This window comes from Nicotiana tomentosiformis, chromosome 8, assembly GCF_000390325.3.
Source record: "Nicotiana tomentosiformis chromosome 8, ASM39032v3, whole genome shotgun sequence".
Taxonomy (NCBI): Eukaryota; Viridiplantae; Streptophyta; class Magnoliopsida; order Solanales; family Solanaceae; genus Nicotiana; species Nicotiana tomentosiformis.
This window is the reverse complement of record NC_090819.1, coordinates 71,508,835-71,527,861: the sequence shown is the minus strand read 5'-3', so window position 1 is coordinate 71,527,861 and position 19,027 is coordinate 71,508,835. Positions and strand designations below refer to the sequence as shown.

Sequence of the window (19,027 nt, the reverse complement as noted above, 5' to 3'; positions counted from 1 at the left end):
TTTTTCAAACGAAGGCTCAATGCAAAAGTGAGCAAAAATGATGAAATCATAAACAGCCCCTCGGGCAAAACATCACTTATATACAGCCCCTCAGGCAAACCTCACAGTCACTCGTGCCACTCGGACATACCTCACAATCACTCTTGCCACTCGGGCATACCTCACATCACTCTTGCCTCCCAGTCACTCAGCACTCGGCACTCGCACTCAGTAGGTACCTGCGCTCACTGGAGGTGTGTACAGACTCCGGAGGGGCTCCTTCAACCCAAGCGCTATAATCTGCATGGACAATTCATGTGCGATAATAATAAAGTATGCTGCAGGCAGGCAGCCCCGATCCACACTCATCCTCACAAATCAGGCCCTCGACTCACTCAGTCATAAAGTATGCTGCAGGCGGGCAGCCCGATCCACACTCATCCTCACAAATCAGGCCACTCGGGCATTTCAGTAAAATAGGGCATTCGGCCCAAAATATTTATATGCATCAAAATATAGTCATAAAACTGAGTTATACGGTAAACAAGTATAAACATGACTGAGTATAAATTTTCAATTGAAAACAGTGAGAGGATGGTAAGAAACAGCCCCTAAGGGTCCAAACAGCATTGGCACAAGGCCCAAACATGGCATTCAGCCCAATTTACAGAAAATCTTTCTAAAGCATATAAGTATCAATGGTTTCAACAAAGTATTCAACTTTACAGTTGTCACGGAGCGGACCAAGTCACAAATCCTCAACAGTGCACGCCCACACGCCCGTCACCTAGCATGTGCGTCACTAAAAATAGTAGAATGATACAAAATCTGGGATTTCATACCCTCAGGACTAGATTTACAATCGTTACTTACCTCAAACCGGTCAAATCTCTAACCCGCAATGATCTTGCCTCTGGACTCGGCCTCAAAATGCTTCAAATCTATTCACAATCAGTATAATACCATCAATATACGTTAATGGAATGAATTTCACAAGAAAAGCTTCAAAATTAGACCAAACCCAAAATTGACTCAAAAATCGTATGTGGGGACCACGTCTCGGAACCCGACAAAAGTTATAAAATTTGAAAGCCCATTCAACCACGAGTCTACCCATACCAGTTTTACCAAAATCCGACTTCAACTCAACCCTCAAATCTACAAAACTTATTTCCAAATTTTTAAGTTTCAATCTCCGATTTACACCTCAAAATCATGTAATCTAGTCGGATTATTCGATGATAATTCAATATTATGGAGTAGAAATGATCACAAGGGACTTACCTCAAGTTTTTCTTGAAAATATATCAAAAATTGCCTCTCCTCAAGCTCTAATTTGTCAAAAATAGCAAATGGGACGAAGTCCGTATTTTTATAATTCTGCCCAGACATCCTCGGTTCTGCCTCGATCTTGGCCTTCAATCTTGGTTCTCGATCCTAGGCCTTCGATCATGGTTCTCGATCCTAAGCCTTCGATCACGTCTTCGACCCGGCCTTCGACCGTGACCCTCGAGCCTGGGCTCGATCATGGCTTCGATCGTGGCCCTCGACCCTGAGCTCGATATGGGCTTCGATCGTGGCCCTCGACCCTGAGCTCGATCTGAGCTCACATCTGGGCTCGATTGCTGGGCAGAAGCAATTTCCAACAGAAGGAAATTGCAGCAGCTGTTCTAGTTCAATTTTTGATCCGTTAACCATCCGAAACTCACCCGAGGCCCTCGGGACCTCAACCAAATATACCAACAAGTCCTAAAACATCATACGAACTTAGTCGAATCCTCAAATCACCTCAAACAATGCTAAAACCATGAATTACACCCCAATTCAAGCCTAATGAACTTTGAAATTTCTAATTTCTACAAACAACTCCGGGACCTATCAAATCACGTCCAATTGACCTCAAATTTTGCACACAAGTCAAAAATGACATAACAGAGGTATTTCAATTTTCAGAATCGGATTCCGACCCCGATATCATAAAGTCAACCCCCCGGTCAAACTTCTCAAAAATAAAATTTTATTTCAAGCCTAATTCCTCTACGGACTTCCAAATAATATTTCGGACACGCTCCTAAGCCCAAAATCACCATACAGAGCTATTGGAATCATCAAAATTCAAATCTAAGGTAGTTTACACATAGGTCCATATCCGGTCCACTTTTCTAACTTAAAATTTTCAATTATGAGACTAAGTGTCTTATTTCACTCCGAGTTCCTTCCGGACTCGAACCAACTAACCTGATATAACATAATATAGCCGAATAACACAAAAAGAAGTCGAAATGGGAAAAACGGGGTTATAACTCTCGAAACGACCGGCCGGGTCGTTACAATTCCCCAACTTGAATAGGTAATTTTTTATTATTATTAATATTTTTGTTTTTTTATTGTAGTTAATTTAATTTTTTCTTATTTTTTTGTTTTTTAATTTTAAAATGACTTTAAAGCTCCAACTTGAAACTACTCCCCAATTTGAATGAGTAATTATTTTTTTTATATTTTTATTTTTTAATATAGCTAATTATAAGATATATATATATATATATATATATATATATATATATATATATATATATATATATATATATATATATAATATATATTAACTAATCAATTCAAATTTAAAAAAGATTTTTAGTTAAAAAGGTAGTTTATTTTGTCTTAATTATGCCACTTGGCTTTTTGTGGTTATGCCACTTGTCTGCTTTTGCCTCTACTTTTATTATATATAGATTATTTTTTAATTTTAAAATAACTTTAAAGTTCCAACTTGACACTACTCCCCAATTTAAATGAGGTAGTTATTTATATATATATATATATATATATATATATATATATATATATATATATATATATATATATATATATTAATATAGCTAATTATAAGATATCTATATTTATTAATTCAAATAGAGTAACCAATCAATTAAAAATTTAAAAAAGAATTTAGTTAAAAAAATAGTTTATTTTGTCTTAATAATGTCAGTTGGCTTTTTGTGATTATGTCACTTATCTTAATAATGTGCTTTTACCTATCCTTTTATTATATATATATAGATATAGATTTGTTTTTCATTGCTCAGCAATTTCACAAATATTAGAGATCCATGAGCATGACAACTGCCAGAATATTTAGTCACGTCCTAGTGAACAGTTCTTAATTATCATGCCGACTTTTTATCAAATATTTAATAATATAATCATGTGTCTTGGTTCTTATCATGAAAGCGACCTTTGATCTTGAGTTAATAAAATATTCTTGTCTGTGAAAAGGTTCTAGCTTAGATTCTCTTCATGGGTACTAGACAAGTCCCAATTCCCATATTTGTACTTGTATATTAGTTTTAATGGAAAGAAAGGTTTTGTATAGTATATGACAGAAAAGTATAATATTCTATGCTGATTTAGTAATACTACAATGACCGGAGGCTAGGTTGAGTAGAAAAACAGAATCTGTTTACATCAAGAAGAAATGACCATAATTTCCTTGTGTGTTATCCTGTCAATCACTGCCATTGGCTCAATAACTACTTTCTAGTGTGCAACTCGCATGTTGATGCTATTGCTAGGTGGCGGTTTAAAACTTGACTTTGAAACCAACAAAGCAAATTTGGGTTTTAGGTATGGGTGTTTAACGGGCGGGCTGGGACGGGCTGGACATAAAAAAAATCAGCCCGTTCGTTTAATGTTACGGATTGTTAGCGGGCTGTACTTTTTCGGGGTTTTTTTTGTCCGTCCGGGTTCGGACTTAGCGGGCTGTTAGCAGGTTGTTAGCGGGCCGTGGATTTTTATTTTTTTTTTAAGTAAATTTTGTTTTTCTTATTCAATGTTATTGATACTTAAGTGTTTGCAAACTTTTAAGGCTTAGAATTAAACTTTGAAGTTTAAAATTTTAAATTTGAAATTTAAATTTTATAATTTTAAAATTAAAATTTGAAAGTAAGTGGCTACAAAAAATTATTTAATAAGACCAATAGGCAATATATAAGGATAAAGATCCGAAAACTTTCATTTGATATTTTTATTGAATAATATATAACACTTCAAATTAAGTTGCAAGTTCTTTTTTGATTTTGTTATTTTTGAACTTGCAAATTAAAAGTTTACAACAATTATAAAAAAAAATAGTACATCACATGTTTTGCATCATTTTTGTAAGTTCATCCATGTCAACATGAGGTTCTTGGTTTCCGGCATTGGTTGAATCAGAACCATAAACCATTATATCTCCAATTTCTTGGTTCTCCGCTTCATCTACCTTGTGCCCTTGATTTCGTCGTTCCGATCTTATCCAATCTCTGAAGCACACTAGAATTTCTAAAGCGTTGCTACCCAATGAATGATGGGTATCTCCTAGTTGCTGTCTTGTTTGGCTAAATGAGCTCTCTGATGCGACTGTTGAAATCGGTACATTTAGCACGTCTTGAGCTATGGCTGAAAGAACAAGAAATTGATTTGAGTTGCTCCTCCACCAACCCAGTGGTAGAAATTTCTTTGTGCGGGACTCTGCTGACTTTTGCAAGTAGAATTGAAGTTCATCAATATTCCTGCTACTGGTTTGTTGATGTTCCCCTATTGTAGATCAAATCAAATAATCTTCAACACCATCACTATCATCCAAAGCACTAGTCCCAGATGTTGAAACTGAACTTGAAGGAATATTTGTATCTACAGTAGAAGAAGCATCAGCAATGTTAGCATAATAATTATATAGTGTTTCTAAATGTTTGTGTAGATCAGAAATAGAAGTGTCAATATCAGGAGTTTCAGTTGGTCCAATATCCATATAAGAAAATAAAGCAGTGATTAATTGGCGACAAGTGACCATTTTGATAGAAGAGTTTAAAATAGCACCAATTAGGTAAATAAGGGGAATTGGGTAAAAAAATATTTTTAAAACTTATCTAGCATAGATTCAACAACAGAAGTATATCCTTCTTTCTTCTTCAAATTATGTAGTAAAAGAGAAATTTCAGCAATATGAACTAAACCATTTGCAATAGTAGGATAATAAGCTCCAGAAAACTCAAGTATAGCCACATAAAATTTTTGTAAAAACTTTACAACATCTTCAATGACATCCCCAAGTTCTAGATGTTAACAAACGAATAGGATCGGTACAATGAGAATTAGCAACTTCAGTTATAGGCATCTATATTTATAACAATATTTTAAGAATAAATAAGTATAATTTTACCTAGTAACTATTTCTTCAGGCATGAGTCTTGGTTTTAGTCGATAGTGTACACATTTTTCTTTAAATGCATTTAATCTAGCACTTCTATTATTTCCTTGAATTACACCAACAACTCTTCTAACTAAAGTGATATCATCTCTAAATAATTCAAGGCCACTCTTCACAATCAAATTATAAATATGACATGCACATCTAATATGAAATATTTCAGGAAGTGGTGGGTGTAGATGCAATTTTAATATTGTAATAGAAATATTATTGTTAGAAGCATTATCAAATGACATACACAAAACTTTTTCTGCAAGATTATAAAATATAACAACTTCATGGATGGTATTACTTATAAATGCACAGTATGACTTTGATCTTCATCATATTTAAAAGCAATAATACGTTTTTGCATACAAAAATTATCATCTATCCAATGGCATGTAACAGTCAAATAATCATTACCATTTACATCACGACCAATATAAGAAGTAAGAGAAATTCTACAAGAAAGACTGACGAACAAATAACGTATATATGTCTGATATTGTCCCAAAAGCCTAAAGTTATCAGCTCTACAAGTACTTCTAGGAATACCTTTAAACAAAGGGTTATAAATTCTTTGAATATAAGTAACAAGATATGGTGAAGCAGCAAAACTAAAAGGTAAACAACCTAAAATAATCATTTTAGCTAATTCTTCCCAATCTTTCTTAATATCGTATTTACCCATTAACCCTCTTGTACCCGGGTTAAGTTTTTGTTGCCCATCTTCCTCATCTACTCCCCAATCAAGAGGGTGGTTGTCTACCATGTACCTACGAAGTTGACCCGTTCCCCCTCCCTTACCTATCTCATGTTTATAAATATCCTTACAAATTCTACATCTTACATAATTTTTATCTTCTTCTAGTCTGTCAAAAAAATTCCAATACTTACTTCTTAATCTTCGATTCTTCTTAATAGGGAGGGGAGGCCTACTTGTATTACCACGACTTCCACCCCTAATATTTTAAGTTTGACTAGCATTACCAGGTGTAGCTGGTGGTATTTCAAGATTATCAGGTGATAGAAATGGAATATCATCTAAATCATCATCTATACCATAATTTTCTTGAAGTCCCTCATAATCTACATTTAAATTTTCACGTGAACTTTCAGAAATATGTGTAAAGCTACTAGAAGAACAAGCACTACCTCTTGATCTTTTGAAAGTTTTTTTACTACCACCTCTACTGGTGCACGCTTTTTTGGCTGCTCTAAATATATCCATTATGTAAATTAAATTAATAATTGTAAATAATAAAATAAATGTACACTAAAGAAGAGAAAGATATAGAACGAGTGTACCGGAATTCCGGATGCCGCACTAAATTTGATATCAAAAACCAAACTTCAATTGATAGATCGATACTTGATAGTTGATACCACACTTCACTTGAATACTTGATATTTGATATTAATAATTTTGTAATGGCTAAACTAAATATTTGATGAAACTTAAAATAATAAGTAATTGAGAATTTAAGAACAATAATCAATAATATCAAGAGAGAATTAGAGTAGTAAGACAGTGAATTGTGAGGAAAAATGAAGAATAAGGGGGGCTATTTATAATTTTTAAAAGGTTAAAATTATAATTTATCAAATACTAGGGGTGTGGGGGCTATTTTCTTAAGGGGTAGGGCGAAATGGTCATTTCTGCAAAAAAGGGCCGTTGGCCAACGATCATATTTTGAATTTGACCGTTGGCAACAGTAAAAAAAAAAAGGTTAAAAATCGGGCTGAACCGGGCTGTAGCCCGTTAACGGGTTAACGGGCTTAGCGGGTTCCGGTGCACCGGTAATAAAAAACTGTTCGTTTGAAACCCGCTTCCCGCCCAACCCGTCCCAGCCCGCCCCTCACGCTACAGTACCGGGCTGACCCGGGTTGTAAACGGGTCATCCCGGCTCGATTAACAGGTATAGTTTTAGGTCGAGCTGACAAATTATCTAATGAGTTATTTTTATTGGTCCCAATATAAAAATAGATAACCTTATATACACACACAAATATCAATACTTTAGCAAGAAACTCACGTCTAAACGTAAATGGCAGAGCTAGAATTTTTATGAAGGAGACTTAAAAGATAAAAAGTAATATAAAGAAGTTAAGGAGATTCAACAAAAATAAAATACAGACATATATATAAAAAGAAAATTGACTCATCTATACAATATAATTTTTCTAGGTGCCAATTGATTTTCCTTAGACAAAGATAATTCCGCCGCTGCAAAATCTTGCTTGTGATTTGATGGAGCACTCTAGAGCAACTAAATTCATGCCCTACGAAAGATGCGAGGTTCACATATATATGAAGGGCCTCCCATGTTAGCGATGAAATGGGATCAACCTCAACACTAGGATCTATAATACGAAAAAAGAGTGGAGTTGGCCATACGATTCAAGAGAGATATAGTATAACTATAACAAGTGTTTGGAAATCTAGTTTTGATGATCAACAAACATGTCACATGCGGAGTCTCAGACCTTGGGTCTACTGGTGATTCCTGTACAACTCAAAGTCCTAGCCAGAAAGGGATTCACTTTTGCACCCGATAATGATTTATTTATACTATGCTGACCTGGCATCCACGTGATGACATCAGAAAATCTTGGCAGAGCTTTATGGGTTGAGTTTAGGCTAAGATTTAAGGAAGTACTTGTTAAAGTAAATTTACATTTTTAGAATATCGAAGAAAAATCTTTTTACTTCTTTTATTAGCTAGGGTTAGGAGATTTGGTGCAACTTGGTAAATATTCTTCTATTCCTAGCCGTCTATTATGTAATCATATATATAGTACGATTTTTTTGTAGAGGTTGTGCATCTACACACACATATGAGAGATCCTTCTATTGAGCAGCAACTTTGCGAGAACTAAGAGCAAGATAAATTGAAGAACACGATTCCAAATATTGATTCAAGTTTAGTTCACTTGTCTTGATCTTGTAATAGGTATTTTGAATTGTAATCTTACTCTGCTTGTATTAGAAGATATATGTAAGAGGTCTCAAGTGACAATTTTTATTCTAGACTAAGAAATTAGTTTAGAGTAAGCAGCTATAATAAGTTTGATTGTTGGCTGTTGAGTGGCTAGATTTAGTCTTTTAGGTTATAAAAGAGTTTTATAACTTAAACTGCTAGTTTTTTATAGTGAAAGTTATGAAAAAGATTCATGAGTTGGGTCATATTTTTTACTCCCTTGAGCAAGGAGGTTTTCTATGTAAAATTCTTTGTCTTCTTTATTTTTCACATTTATTAGTTGCAGGAATTACAAGAACCAGTGTAAGAACCATGTTCTGAGAAAAACGTAAAATTATGGTAGAAAATTCTAATTGGTTGATATGCTATTCAACGCCTTTTAGTGTATAAGTAAGGCATAATTATAACAACTGGTAATAAAGCATGCTTCAATTACAAGGCTAACACCTTTGAGAGATTCACAAGATGAGTGCACCACTTGTGATTGATAAGGGTCAATCCACCACACGTCCACCTTTGTTTAATGAAAAGTACTTCAGCTGTTGGAAGCTATGAGAGAACTTCTTAACTACTGAAGATTACAAGTTATAAAAAATTATTCTAGACAGACCAAACATTCATATAAATCTTGATGCCGGAGGAAGAGAAGTTCCCAACTAAAGAAATGAGTTTAATGATATCGATCGCAAACTCATGGAGAAAAATGCCAAAGCCAAAAAGATACTTCTTTGTGGCTTGGGTTCTAGTAAGTACAACTGACTTTCTGCATGCACTAATACAAAGGAAATTTAGCACACCTTGCAAACTACACATGAAGAAACATCTCAAGTGAAGGAATCCAAAATTGAGATGCTTTAGAGGAACTCTAAGTTATTCACCATGAAAGACTCTGAACCAATCTACGATATGGTTATTGTTCTCAATCATCATAAATAAGTTGAGATCACTTGGGAAGATATTTACTTTCGAGGAATTGGTGAGAGAAATTCTCAGAATACTTTTTGCCTCATGGGAAAGCAAAGTCACTGCACTTAAAAAGGTAAAGGAATTGAGTACAATCACCCTGGATGAACTAGTTGGAAATTTGAGAACATATGAGATGAGAAGAAATTGATATAAGTCTATTTGCCAAACTATTCAAGAGGTTTTTGATAAATACAAAGAAACTGGAAAAAGAGAGGCTCCTAGCAAGCCAAAGGCCTTAAAAAGGACAAACTTCAATGACTGTTATAAATATGGGAAGCTTGACCACATAGTTAGTGATTGTCCACAGTAAAAATTTGAATAGGAAAATGAGCATGTCAAGAAACAGAAGAAGGACCTAAAGAAGGATCGTGGTTCTGGCTCTAGTTACAAAAAAAACTCAATTCACTAAAATAAAGGTTGCAGAGGAAGCCATGAAGCAAGCATTCCTGGATATATATGAAGACGACAATGATGACAATCCAGATGAAGATGAAGAGAAAGATGAGCCATTATCCTTGTTTTCTATGACTGCAGAAGATGACCAACAAACCTAGCTAGAGAGAGATCCAATAAATAGTCCACCCCGTTCACTGGAAAATACTTTGGTTGGTGGTGTTGAAATTGTCAAAAGTCCCACATTGGTGGATGATAATTTTGAATGGAAATTTCACCCTATAAAAGGAGGCCTAATATTTAGGATTTAAACACACCTCTCATTTGCCTTTTTTATCTTCTTAAGGCATTTGTATCTTCTCTCTTTAGTATTATTTCACTTGTAATTTTGGAGTAGAATAAAATATTAATTGTATCCGAGAAAGTAGGCGAAATTGGTCGAACCTCGTAAATTCTGGTATTCTTTTATTGTTGTCTTATTGTCTTGTTTATTATTTAGTGGTTGTCATAATTTTTGGTATAGTAGTTGTGACTCATTCACTCTATATACATTTGGCTTCCGCAACAATTGGTATCAGAGCCAAGGTACTGTCTAAGTATGCTCTGTGGTTGCAGCATAATCTGATCTTCCACATCAGAAAAGATCTATCTTGGTAACTGAGTCAAGGTTCTGTCTGAGTATGCTTTGTGGTTGCAGCTTAGTCTGATCTTCCATACCATAAAGGAAATAATCTTGATTTGTGTCATCAGCTACAATAATATTTGTGTCAAAATGGAAGACAATAAACAAGAAGAATCTACATCAAGTGTCAATAATACGTCATCGTTGGCATCTTCACTTATGACAAGAATTGTGTCAAATGCGAAATTTGCGGTAGAAACTTTTGACGGGTCAGGATATTTTGGGATGTGGCAAGGCGAGGTTATAGATGTTATTTTTCAACAAGGGCTAGATCTTGCCATTGAAGAAAAGAAGCCAGATGTTATTGGAGAAGAAGATTGAAAAATTATCAATCGTGTTGCTTGCGGTACCATTCGATCCTACCTTGCTAGAAAGCAGAAATATCCATACACAAAAAAAACTTCTGCAAGTAAATTATGGAAAGCACTGGAGGATAAATTTTTGAAGAAAAACAATCAAAATAAATTGTACATGAAGAAGAGACTGTTTCGCTTTACCTATGTTCCTGGTACCACAATGAATGAACATATCACCAGTTTCAATAAGTTGGTCACAGATTTGCAAAATACGGATGCAACTTTTGATGACGGTGACTTGGCCTTGATGTTGTTGGGGTCACTTCCTAATGAGTACGAGCACCTTGAAACTACTCTACTCCATGGAAATGACAAAATTTCTCTCAGAGAAGTTTGTTCGGCTTTGTACAGCTATGAACAAAGAAAGGGAGAAAAACAAAAGGGCGGAGAAGGAGAAGCACTAATTGTGAGGGGTCGTCCTTAAAATCAAACGAGGACTAAGAAGGGAAGATCCAAGTTGAGATCTAGACCCAGCAAAGATGAATGTGCCTTTTGTCGAGAAAAGGGGCACTGGAAGAAAGACTGTCCGAAGTTGAAGAATAAGGCCAGACATAATAATGGAAAGGCCATTATGGATTCAAATGTAGTTGATTGTGATGATTCAGACTTCTTATTAGTTACAACAGAGTTATCAACATCATCAGATATATAGTTGATGGACTCGGCTTGTAGCTATCATATGTGTCCCAACAAGGACTGGTTCGTAAATTTTCAAGAAGGAGAATATGGAATCATCCACACAGCAGATAACAGCCCTCTTACCTCATATGGAATTGGTTCAATAAGATTAAGGAGCCATGATAGAATGATCAGAACATTAACAGATGTTCGATATGTACCGGGTTTGAAGAAGAATCTCATCTCTGTGGGAGCCCTAGAATCAAAAAGGTTCAAAATCATTGCAGAAAATGGAATGATGAGAATATACTCCGGTGCACTAGTGGTAATAAAGGCCAATCGGAAGAACAGTAACATGTACCGCTATCATGGTAGTACAGTTATTGGGACAACAACAGTGACATCCAGTGATGACAAAGAGGCAGAAGCAACCAGGCTATGGCACATGCGCTTGGGACATGCTGGAGGGAAATCTTTGAAAGCTTTATCTGATCAAGGATTGTTAAAAGGCATAAAGACTTGCAACTTGAAGTTTTGTGAGCATTGTGTCAAAGGGAAACAGACAAGGGTTAAATTTGGTACAATGATCCATAATACTAAAGGCATTTTGGATTATGTACACTCTGATGTTTGGGGTTCTTCCAAAACACCTTCATTGGGTGGGAAGCACTATTTTGTAACCTTTGTTGATGATTTTTCCCGAAGAGTGTGAGTGTATACAATGAAGAGGAAAGATGAAGTGTTGGAAATTTTTCTCAAATGGAAGACGATGGTGGAGAATCAAACAGGCAGGAGGATCAAGTGTATTCGCACAGACAATGGAGGTGAATACAAAAATGATCATTTCAATAAGGTCTGTGAAAATGATGGCATCGTCCGACACTTCACTGTCAGACATACACCACAACAGAATGGAGTGGCAGAACGTATGAACCGGACTTTACTGGAGAAGGTACAGTGTATGTTATCCAATGCTGGCTTGGGCAAAGAATTTTGGGCTGAGGCAATTATACATGCATGCCACCTCATTAATCGTCTACCATCTTCTACTATTGATGGCAAGACACCATTTGAAAAATGGTATGGAAAACCTGCTATAGATTATGACTCTTTGCACGTGTTTGGCTCAATTGCATACTATCATGTGAAAGAGTCAAAATTGGATCCGAGAGCAAAGAAGGCTATATTTATGGGGATTACTTCTGGAGTCAAAGGATACCGCTTATGGTGTCCAGAGATAAGGAATATTATATTCAGCAGAGATATTACCTTTGATGAATCTGCCATAACAGATAAGGTGACAGTTGAAGATGTCAAACAAACTGGTGGTGCATCAAAGCAGGTGGAGTTTGAGGGAAAATTTATTTTTCCTACACAAGAAGCAGAGGAGGAAACTCATGAAGATTGAAGAAGAGCCAGTAGAGAGGGAGATTCCAACTCAGGAACCTCGACAATAACTTGAATCAATAGTAACCAGTAGGCCAAAAAGGACAATAACGAAACCTGTTCGTCTCATAGAGACGGTTGCTTGCGCAACCTCAATTGTAGCTGATGGTATTCCTACCACTATAAAGACGCAATCCAAAGTTTAAAAGAAGATAAGTGGAGGATTGCCATGAATGAAGAAATGCAGTCCCTTCATCAGAATCATATATGGAAATTAGCCAATCTCCCGAAGGGAAAGAAAACAATTGGGTGTAAATGGGTATTTGTAAAGAAAGAAGGATTTCCTAACCAAGAAGATGTTCGCTACAAAGCGAGATTGGTGGCCAAAGGATATGCTCAGAAGGAGGGAATTGATTACAATGAAGTATTTTCTCCAGTTGTAAAATATTCCTCCATTAGAATTATGTTGGCTTTGGTAGCACAGTTGGATTTGGAACTAGTTCAGATGGATGTAAAAACTGCATTTTTACATGGAAACTTGGAGGAGAAAATCTACCTGAATCAGCCAGAAGGATTCAAAGTTGCTGGAAAAGAAAATATGGTATGCAAACTTGAAAAATTATTGTACGGATTGAAACAATCTTCTAGACAATGGTACAAGCGATTTGACAAGTTTATGTTACGGCAAGGGTACAAGAGAAGCAAATACGATCATTGTGTGTATTTGCGCAAACTTAATGATGGTTCCTTTGTATATCTTCTCCTATATGTTGATGATATATTGATAACTTCCAAGAACTCGGAAGAAATTGATAAGTTGAAGATTCAACTGAAGGAGGAGTTCGAGATGAAGGATCTGGGAGAGGCAAAGAAAATTCTTGGCATGGAGATAATAAGAGATAGACGTTCAAAGAAACTCTGTTTATCTCAGAAAGAATATTTGAAGAGAGTACTACAGCGTTTTGGCATAGATAAGAAGACTAAGCCAATTAGTACGCCACTTGCTCCCCATTTTAAGCTAAGTACTACTATGTCGCCAAAGGATGAAACTGAACATGAGTATATGTCAAGGGTACCATACGCAAATGCTGTTGGTAGCTTGATGTATGCAATGGTTTGTACGAGACCTGACATTTCACAAGCCGTTGGAGTTATTAGCAGATATATGCATAATCCAGGAAAGGAGCATTGGCAAGCTGTGAAATGGATTCTACGGTATATTCATAGTACTGTAGATGTTGGGTTAGTTTTTGAGCAGGAAGGCAATCGGTCTGTAGTTGGATATTGTGACTCAGATTTTGCGGGTGATCTGGACAAACGAAGGTCAACTACTGGTTATGTGTTTACTTTTGCAAAGGCACCAGTTAGTTGGAAGTCTACTTTGCAGTCAACAGTTGCTTTGTCTACAACAGAGGCAGAGTACATGGCTATTACAGAGGCTGTGAAGGAGGCAATTTGGCTTCAGGGGTTGCTAAAGGAGCTTGGTATTGAACAAAAAAATATTATAATTTTTTGTGATAGTCAAAGTGCTATTCAATTAGCGAAGAACCAAGTTTATCATGCAAGGACGAAGCACATTGATGTTCGGTATCATTTTGTACGAGAAATCATAGAAGAAGGTGGAGTCACGGTGAAGAAAATTCATACTACGGAGAACCCTGCTGATATGCTGACAAAAGTGGTGACTGCGGTCAAGTTTCAACATTGTTTGGATTTGATCAACATTGTTGAACACTAAAGATTGAAGATGAAGACACAACCAAAATTTGTTATTGAGAGAAAATTGAAGATGTGGAATTTTGCCAAGGTGGAGATTTGTTGAAATTGTCAAAAGTTTCACATCGGTGGATGACAATTTTGAATGGGAATTTCACCCTATAAAAGGAGGCCTAATGTTTAGGATTTAAACATACCTCTCATTTGCCTTTTTTTATCTTCTTAAGGCATTTGTATCTTCTCTCTTTAGTATTATTTCACTTGTAATTTTGGAGTGGAATAAAATATTGATTGTGTCCGAGGAAGTAGGCAAAATTGGCCGAACCTCGTAAATTCTGGTGTTCTTTTATTGTTGTCTTATTGTCTTGTTTATTATTTAGTGGTTGTCATAATTTTTGGTATAGTAGTTGTGACTCATTCACACTATATACATTTGGCTTCCGCAACAATTGGTATCAGAGCCAAGGTACTGTCTAAGTATGCTCTGTCCAATGGATGATTGTGACTCAGGGACCTTTTATGCAAGAAAAGATTGATAACAAAGAAAAGAAAGTTGCCAAAGTGGAAGAGGAATTAAATGCTGATGACAAGATGATGTTGGAGAAAAATATTGAGGCTAAGTTGTAATTTTCTTAGTCTTGGAGAGATAAATAGGATTTCTATATGCAATCCTGCTAATGACATCCAAGAAAGACTGCTCGCAATGCATGAAGAAACTCACTCAGACATGTCACTAATGGTCTTGATAAATACGGATTCTGAAAAGATTAATACTAAAGATGTTGTGTCCACGATGGCCATGAGTTACTTTGAATATGAAGCTGGAAACAAGGAGATAAATATCCCTAGTGTTAAAGGTAATCTTCATCTTTTTTCTAAGAAACGATTATCTGCCATGGTGCTCTCTTTAATTAATCAGATTGAAAGATTGAGTGCTAACAAAGAAAAATTATTCAATAATTTTTCAACTGTTAAGTTTGTACGCCACAAAATTGAGTTCAGCACGTCTGAACTAAAAAGGGAAAAACAAAATCTTAAGAAACATGCTTTTATTTAAAATATGAAATTGAAGCATTCAAATTTGAAAATGACAATTTAAAAGAAGCACCATTTAAAGGAAAAAGGTGAGATCCATAATATTTAAGAGTCCCTTGAAAATAAATTAAAATTGATCAAGAAAAACTTATACAACCAAGTTGAACGAAATAAAATAATTCAAGAGGACTGAACAAGGCCAAATATGAACTGACAATTAACCTTATTTCATCTTTTCAATGATGCCAAAAGGTGAAAGTGTGCATGAAAGTGAATGCAAATGAATTGCAGATTTTGATATGCTGAAGGGGTGTTTCGTGTCATTACTTTATCATCTTTAAAAGGAAAAATTTATTAGAAATCTAGTTTTAATGATCAATAAATATGTCACCTGCTGAATCTCAGACCTTGGGTCTATTGGTAGTTCCTATACAACTAAGAGTCCTAGCGAGAAGGGGATTCACTTTTGCGTCCGACAAGGATCTATTTATACTATGCTTGGCAACCACATGATAACATCAGAAAATCTTGGCAGAGCTTTATAAGTTGAGTTTAGGCCAAGATTTGTGGAAGTACTTATGAAAGTATATTTTACGTTTTTGGAAGATCGAAGGAAAATATTTTTACTTCTTTTATTTGCTGGGGTTAGGAGATTTGGTGCAACTTGGTGAACACTCTTCTATTCATAGCCGTCTATTATGTATTTATATATATAGTACGAGTTTATTTTTGCAGAGGTTGTGCACCTACACACACAACTGAGACATCCTTCTTGTGAGCAGCAACTTTCGAGAACCAAGAGCAAAATAAATTAAAGAACACAGTTCGAGAGATCATTGATTCAAGTTTAGTTCGTTTGTCTTGATTTTGTAATAGGGGTTTTCTCTGCTTATATTAGAAGCTATTTGTAAGAACTCTTGAGTGACAATCTTTGTTCTAGACTGAGAAATTAGTTTGGAGTAAGTAGCTACAATCAGTTTGATTGCAGGGTGTTGAGTGACTAGATTTAGTCTATTAGGTTATAAATGTATTTTATAACTTGAAACTGCTCGTTGTTGTTAGTGAAATTTGTGAGAAAAATCCTAGAGTTGGGTTGTGATTTTACTCCCTTGAGCAAGGAGATTTTTTAATGTAAAATTTATATCTTCTTTTTGCATTTATTTGTTGCAGGAATTACAGGAACCAGTTTAAGAACCACATTATGAGAAAAACGTAAAATTATGATAGAAAATTTTGATCGATCGATATATTATTCACCCCCTCTAGTATATAAGTGGTGCATAATTATGACAACAAGGGTATATAAGTGGGTCTTACTTGTGAGATTAATTAAGATTCAACTTGTAAGCAAGGGTTCTGAGTTCCGGCGAATCTAAATAATTTTATTTTTTTAAACATGAAGAAATAAAGAAGCCATTGCAATTGCCGGAAAGACTAGACTTACTAATGGCACAAAAATTGATGGAAGGTTCAAATTTGTCATAGAAGGGGTATCTCGATTTACTATTTGTATCTTAGACGTGTAATCTTAGGAGCAACATAGCAAAATATAATGAAGGGAGTAGTGAGAGTAATGTTTGCATTGCCATAAGACACTTGTGGGCATCATATAATGGATGTACTAGCTAGAACTCTAATATGTATACTAGTAGGGATATCTTCCTGTCAAGTAAACTACATTGAGAAATGCTAATAATTTTGGTCATAGTTTCGTCTACGTTACGTACTAACATAAGATAATCTAAAACAATGATTCACTGTAGTCAAATCACTACTAGAAATTCGGTAAAAACCGACCAAAAAAATCGACCAACGTTGGTCAGTAATGGCCAAAAACCGATCAAAACGCGACCATTTACGTGTGGACGGTATTTTTATGATCGGAAAGGAATACCGACCAAAGTTGGTCGGACGGTCAATTAAATTCAAAAAAAAAATATTGCAAAAAAAACCGACCAAAGTTGGTCGGTATTTTAATTATGTAATAAAAAGATTCACCATCTGGGAATCGAACCGGGGTCTGTACTGTGGCAGGATACTATTATACCACTAGACCATTGGTACATTTTATTTTAAGACTGTCTTTTATTTGATTTATACTCTTTAATTGTATTTTCGCACGAAAATAACCGACCAAAGTTGGTCGGTTTTATTAAAAAGTAAAATTACCGACCAAAGTTGGTCGGTTTTTTTAAATGACCCGCCGAATTAACCGACCAATTTTGGTCGGTTTTTTTAATATTAATTTTTATTTATATTAATTGAACCGACCAAAGTTGGTCGGTTTCGTAAAAAAAAAAAAAATTATTTTGAAAAATCGATCAATTTTGGTCGGTTTTTTGGTCGGTCGACCTTGATCGGTTTTTACCGAATTTCTAGTGGTGAATCGAGCTGAGACGTCATGTAAAATTGGGTTGGAAATGTTAATAGCAATCGAGAAATTAAGCAGCCCTAGATAAGTGGACCACCATAAGTAGTTCACTGGTCTATCGCAACACCACTTAATATCTTGATTGAGAAAAGATTTCTCGGTTGGAGCCAATAGTGTCATTGTCCATTCTCATGGTGAGAATGATTTCTCTATCAATTGCATTGGTTACGCAACTTAATAGAGTCAATCATATTGTTTGGTTGATGTGGATTTCACTTTGCAAAATGGGACTATCATGCTTTCACTTTCAGACTATCTTTATTTACTTGATTCTTTTGATTACGCAAGTTGAAAAATCTATCGGCACATTATCAAGTAGTAGTAGTGGATAAGTAGAACTTCAATTTCTCGAAAAAATCTTTATTCAATCTTATTCTCATCTATTTTGCTTACTAATTTATTTCTTTGTTTCTTTTTGGCTGAGGTAAAGAGGAGAAAACGCTAGAGATATGATATAATTTTTAAAAGTTATTCCTTTTCATTTATCACTTTCATATATACATAATTATATGATGCAATTTTTTAAATGAAAGTAATTATTCCAAGTGTTATGTTAATATTTTTCCTAGTACATACTATATCTATATGATAAGATATGGTTATTAGACAAATTTGATAAGATTGATATTCTTTGTAAAGGTGCTAGCTGTTAGTTTGATGGGACTTACTGTTTTGCTCATTTCAGTGGATCAGACTGCATGCCAGACATTAATATATTCAAGTAGTTTGATTAGTTTTCTGGTAAACTATAGGAGAGACGAGTAAATAGAACCAATTTCTAAAGCTAGTGTTTTTCTTTAAACATTACGCATTTAAAGCGCATTAATCTGGCTAATCTGAATTTGTACTGAAAGACTTAATAAAAGAGTAAAGGCTCTCCCTTCTGTCTCTATATACACAAAGCTCGCATTCGAGATCATTGGTTAAGGATAGGTACCATGTCATCCCAACTAATTAACTCCTTGTGGGTTATAATTAGGTGGCCATTCCCTAAAGCAAATAAAACTTCATATACACTATTAAATTTTATTACCCTCCCTACTCAAGTTTTAATTTAATTACATCTTATATACAAATTTATCAATTATATACACTTTAGGAATTAAATGAGTATTCCTTTTATATTAGGAATCGATTATTTCTCATCCTTATTCTCTCCCCCTCCTGCGCTTTCTCTCTCCGTCTCTCTCTCTCTCTTTCTCTCTCTCTCTCTCCTGCGCTCTCTCTCTCTCTCTCTACGTCTCTCTCTATCTT

General features: G+C 35.2%; 1 long non-coding RNA gene across 1 annotated transcript; it reads left to right on the top strand.

The window, feature by feature from the left end:
* Positions 1 to 14,795: 14,795 nt before the first annotated feature.
* On the top strand, positions 14,796 to 16,498 carry LOC104084787 (uncharacterized). Its single transcript, XR_683681.4, has 2 exons — positions 14,796 to 15,164; positions 16,078 to 16,498. It is a non-coding gene; the product is annotated as an uncharacterized lncRNA (long non-coding RNA).
* The last annotated feature ends 2,529 nt before the right edge of the window (positions 16,499 to 19,027 follow it).